Source organism: Haliotis cracherodii, unplaced genomic scaffold (assembly GCF_022045235.1).
Source record: "Haliotis cracherodii isolate W230 unplaced genomic scaffold, xgHalCrac1.p SCAF_8, whole genome shotgun sequence".
Lineage (NCBI taxonomy): Eukaryota > Metazoa > Mollusca > Gastropoda > Lepetellida > Haliotidae > Haliotis > Haliotis cracherodii.
In genome coordinates, this window is record NW_027266341.1 from 11,613,977 (window position 1) to 11,620,082 (window position 6,106).

The 6,106-nt window shown below is 39.1% G+C and overlaps 1 pseudogene; it reads left to right on the forward strand.

Annotated features, from left to right (window-relative positions):
* The first annotated feature begins 221 nt into the window (after positions 1–221).
* Positions 222–856, forward strand: LOC139450800 (uncharacterized; annotated as a pseudogene).
* The last annotated feature ends 5,250 nt before the right edge of the window (positions 857–6,106 follow it).

Below are 6,106 nucleotides of genomic sequence, written 5' to 3' on the forward strand. Positions count from 1 at the left end.
ATGAAAACACAAGAAAGAAGACAGATAGAGACATTAGAATTATCAGTGAGTACCTAGTGATGGTTGAGGGGGAAACTAGAAAAATTGAAGAAATCGATGCACTATCTTTAGATTCCTATTTGTCAAGATTTTTTCTGTCAGTAAAAAAGAATGATGGATCAGAATATGAACCAGTCAGTCTTAAAAGCTACCAATCTTCCCTACAAAGATACTTGAAACAAATGGGTTCTACATTTAACATCATTTCCGATATCACATTTGCAAGATCTAGAGAAACACTCAAATGCAAACAAAAAGAACTTAAATCAATGGGTAAAGGCAACAGACCCAAGGTTGCTGAAGAGCTGTCAGATATGGATATTGATGCCATATACGATGCAAAGACCCTCGGAAGTGATGATCCCCACAGCCTCCTTCACACCATGTGGATGATTTGTTGTCTGATCTTCGGCATGAGAAATGGAAAGGAAACCAGAAATTTAAAATGGGGAGACATTGACATTAGAAATGATGATGATGGATCCGAGTATCTTATCTTTATAAGTGAGCGACAAACAAAAACAAGACCTGGGGATAATCCTAAAAATATACGGCAAATAGACACCAAGAGCCTATGCAACACCAGAAGACCTGGAAAGATGCCCTGTCAATGTACATAAATTGTACAGACAAAGACGACCACCAGCCTCTTGTACATCAGACAGTCAATTTTTCTAGCAGTCAATAACAACAGGAAGAAACAGTCGTACTGATACAAAATGGCCCACAGGATGTCAACAAGCTATATGGAGTTATGAAGGCTATGACAGAAGGTGCTGACATAGCTGATGTCAAAAGATTGACACCATACAAGTAAATATTCAATATCTATATTAGTTTTGGATAATTTTTTGTTTGTTTACAGCTGTCATCTCACCAGATATCTAAATGATGTCATTTGGAAAAACGCCGCTGTCTGTTAACATCTGGACCAGGTGTTTCCTCAAATTTATTTCACAATACCATTTACATGTATATTTTCACTATATATCTATATATTTCATACTTATGTATATAATAAAAATATTTCATAATTATTTTTTTGTTTACAGCTGTCAACTCACCAGATATCTGAATGATGTCATTGGGAGAAACGCCGCTGTCTGTTAACATCTGGACCAGGTGTTTCCTCAAATTTATTTCACAATACCATTTACATGTATATTTTCACTATATATCTATATATTTCATACTAATGTATATAATAAAAATATTTCATAATTATTTTTTTGTTTACAGCTGTCAACTCACCAGATATCTGAATGATGTCATTGGGAGAAACGCCGCTGTCTGTTAACTTCTGGACCAGGTGTTTCCTCATACTGAAAAAAACCCCAAATGATTCAGGTATATTCAATATCATGCCATTTATTTGATATTTCTTACCTAATTTATTTTGACCGCACAGTCACAACAGCTGATCGAAATCCGGACTCGGCACCAATGCAGGGTGGATTTGCGATGCAATCTGTGTCCAACCGCCTTCAGAATCAACATTTTCTGACACGCATTTTCAATCGACGGAAATGTTAACATATGTCTATCACCTGACATGTTCGATGTATCAATGTCCTCCGAAAACACACTGCAAATGCGACAACATCAAACACATGTGAAGACGAGTTACCACCATTGAACAGACCATGCTTGCAATAAAATGACAAGATCATCTTGAAATATGGCATAAATAATGTTCGTCATAAAATATTGACAACAACTTACCTATTCACGTTCATATTCAGTGTTTGTTATATCCTTTTACGTTGTTGACTTGTCGAAGCAAAGCGAGTGTGCGACGTTGTTTTTCTCTGAACACTATCAGCTGACTATGGAATATTATGTATTCATACGCATTGACGTTAGTGCGAAACATTGTTTGGACAATGAGTTGTATACAATAATAAATTAAGAAATTGATAAAATGCAAATTTGAATAAATGTTTTTGATTCACATTTGTATTTTGTTTTCTTTGACAATTTGAAATGAGTATAAATTGAGTGAACTATTTACTTCATCGTAGTAAAAGCGACAGGTCGTATGTGAGCAGGTCACGACGCGAGAAATATCATCTTCGTTCTCGTAGTTGAAAGATCTGACTAAATGTGTATTTAAAATATGTAAAAATGGGAGATGTATATAATAAATAGACTATTTCATGCTTTTTTGTCGAATACGATTTATATTTCGTCGAGTGAAGCCTCAAACCTCAAACCTCTCGAAACAATATGGGGTTTGAGGCTTCACTCGACGAAATATAAATCGTATTCGACAAAAAGCATGAAGTAGCCTCTATATACAATATATATCCCAAGCCTTTTTTGTAAACCACAATAAATTGCATTCCCTTCTTTGATGCCTTCTAGAAATGATACTTATATGCTACACTTCTCACTTGATTTTAAGCATGCAACAATTTAAAGAAATAACATCTTGAAACATATTGTACAACAAAACTGATGTAATACTGCAGGTAATGTATATGTGTGTACATCGCCGTATATTTGATTTACTCTGAAATATTTTTATGTGGACTGGATGCCTAAAATACAATAAACGTCTTCTTTACAAAGTAGGACAAACAAGACTTGAAAGAAGTTAAACGACTCCAGCAACTTTTGCTGCTGGGTGGGTCTACAAACGGTAAGAGCCCACAATATCGACTAGATATTATAGTTCTTAATATTGCTTTGAAAGTTTACGTTTGGCCAAACCAAAAATTGACTCAACTAACTTAGGCAAAGACCGGATGTTCTTTAAAATCAGTTTCTCAAAGTCACAAATATTTCAAAATTTCAAGAACCCCCAGCAATTTCATTTTCGTATGTGAACACCATTTCTGATGATGTAAATCCCACAACTAGGTCTTCAGCAACCCATGCTTGCCGTAAAAGGTGACTATGCTTGTCGTAAAAGGCGACTGACGGGATCGGGTGGTCAGGCTCGCTGACTTGATTGATGCATGTAATCGATCCCAATTGCGTGGATCGATGCTCATGGTATTAATCACTGGATTGTCTGGTCCAGACTCGATTATTTACAAACCGCTGTCATATCGCTGGAATATTGCTGAGTGCGGCGTAAAACACAAACAAACAAACCAATCCTCCATGACCCCAAGTTCCAGTGTGCTCGAGTTTGAAACCAGGCAAAACGGTCCCGCATGTGTCTGGGTGAGAGGAGTGGACGTCATATTGGTGTTCTGACCCTTAATCCTGCAGCATTCACTCGACACCTGACGGTGCTAACGGAGACTCCGTTGTGTGTATGCCAGTGATGACAAAGGACAGAGCAAGTTGAAGTTTGCAGCCATTTTGTCTGACGTACAAAGACCCTGTCCTCTCTGGCATTGGTCTTCCGTGGTCGTCCTGATCTCGGCATGTCCCTCACATGGCAAGTCAATGTGTGTTTTCTAATGAGTCGGACAGTATGATAAACGTGCAACACATTTGTAATAGCCCGACATTACATCTCAGTTTGGTGCATGCCAATGATTTGTCATCTTGGATTTCCTGGGGTGGGCATTTCAGTTACGATCGTTCCAAAGTCAGACTTTCAAATTGGTAGAACTTTCGTTCAAAATTAACAGCAGTAAAGACGCGTGACCTTTCCGCCATCAAGCATAAAGTTCTCCATAGAGACCCCTTACGTGTGCATACGGCTCGCATAACTAACCGACATTTCAGCAGATGATGACGTTGTGTCAAGACAGTGTACCATTTGAAATCTCTTCATTGAAATGAACTTGCAGTTACACTTCACATTTGGTAGCGCGATACGTTTGACGAGGTGTATAGATGATATGTATCATTTCTAAAATTCAACAGACCATACCAATTTCACATTTGACTCCGTTGAAGCCTTTTGCACATGAGCAGTTGAAATGATTTGTAAAGTCATGACATGTTCCCCCGTGTTGACATGGGCTGGTTGCACAGTCGTCAATATCTGAAAGGTGTATGTGCATAGACACATGAGTAGGAGATTATCACGACATGACCCTCTATTGTGTTGTGAGGCATGAACTAAACTGGTAGATATTTACTTGCTGTTGACACTGCATATCATTGTTCAATGTTGTTCATTTGTTTGTTTGTTGTTTAACGCCTCACTCAGCAATATTCCAACTATATGACGGCGGTCTGTAAATAATCGAGTCTGGACCAGGCAATCCAGTGATTGACATAAAGAGCATCGATCCACGCATTTGGGTGTGAGTGAGTAAGTGAGTTGATATTTAAAGTCACACACGCAATTGGGATACGCTGACATGCATCAACCAAGTCAGCGAGTCTGACCACCCGATCCCTCTTACGGCAAGCAAAGTCACCTTTAACGGCAAGCATCGGTTGCTGAAGATCTTTTCTACGCCGGAATCTTCACGGGTTTGTAAGATTATGTAAAGATAATATGTATAGTTATATATTATGCTGTAAATAATATAATAAAACAATTCTGTTTCAGTTTTGGTTTCTTGAATTTATATATCATGTTTCTATTTAGTTTTTAACGTTAGTATACTTTCCTAATGCTCCTTACGTATTACAGATAACCAAAGGTAAAGACTTAACTGGCAATCAATACAGTGAATGTATCATTTATTACATGCTGGAGCTGGGGAAACTGTGTTGTCGCAGGAAGCAATAGAATTGATTCTATGGACATTTTCCTCGCACAAGATACATTGCGGAAATGTTTTGTCGCTATATATTTACATGAACCTTTTCACTGTTGGTAACTTACGGGGATATTGAAGAGAAGCGTCAATAGTTTACAAAGTCCTGTACGTATAGTGACTGCATTAAACGATTTTTGAGCGAACGGAAAACTGACCACTTTGTTTTGTGTTTATTGTATGTTGTGGAATATGGAGAAGAATAACACTTGTAGCAGCAGTTTGCAGTCGAAGATGTGAATATACCAGTACAATGGTAACAGAAATGTGAATGAGTGAGAATGGTTTTACGCCGCGTTACGTATCATGGCGGGGAACCAGACTTGTATCCACGAGGGGAGTCAAGCCCAAGTCTTCGGCGTGACGAGCGAACACTTAAACCACTGGACTACACCACGGCCCCTATAAAAATGTGACGACAGTATCCATAGAAAATCTGCCCGTGACCGTACACAAAGGTTGTGCGTAATAAAGGCAGGGTATTACCGCAACCGTGACGGAAAACGGAAAAAGTTATAATGCAAGATCACGGGCAGTACAGAAAACAAATTATGGTAAATACACTCTTGAAAAAAAGAAACGCAGGGGTTGTATGTAGTTCAATGAACCTGACTACACAAAAATTCCGTGGTAAATAATGAGTTAAGCTTTATTTAGGTTTAACTCGGTAAGCACAACGCAGCCGATCCTCTGCTCAGGTCACGATCCGCACGTGCTTCTGCTACCGCAAGGACACCCATGCCTCACCCATGACACTCAGTCTTCTCCCTGCAGGCGAGAAAGTAAGACGCGAGCAATGGCTTGCAAAGAGAGTGTCGAATTCGAAACCTGGTTGGAAGAGCAAGGTTTCAGCGATAGCTCTATCTCGAAATTGCTGGCGGAAGAGTTCGTCGCGCCAAATCAACTTGCAGACTTAACTAAAGACGGTATTGCCGAGTTAGGTTTCAAGATGGCACAGCGAAAACGTCTTGAGAAAGTGGTTGAAGACATGAAATCCCCTTGTCATGGCCAGCAACAACAGCAGCAAGATAACCATGCTACCACTAAAGACCTAGCGGCAAATTCCGAACTAAACCAACTACTAGAATCTATCGGGTCGACGTCATTGAATGACATTTTACATACAGACGATAAAGCGAGCAATGGTGTTACCACCACAACTACGGTTAAATCAGATGAGAAACCATACTTTATACATGACTTTATTCCCCGGCCTAAATGTGTAGTCCAAGATAACGAAGAGACTTTTGGTTTATCAGATGGTAGTAGCCAACTTGTCATAAAGAGAGGAAATAGTAAACTAAAGCCAGAAGAAATTTCAGTGTCACAGTGGATCTCTGCGAACGCAAGAATATTATCTCGACTACTTGGAGAAGGGCGTTTAGACTCTCAGG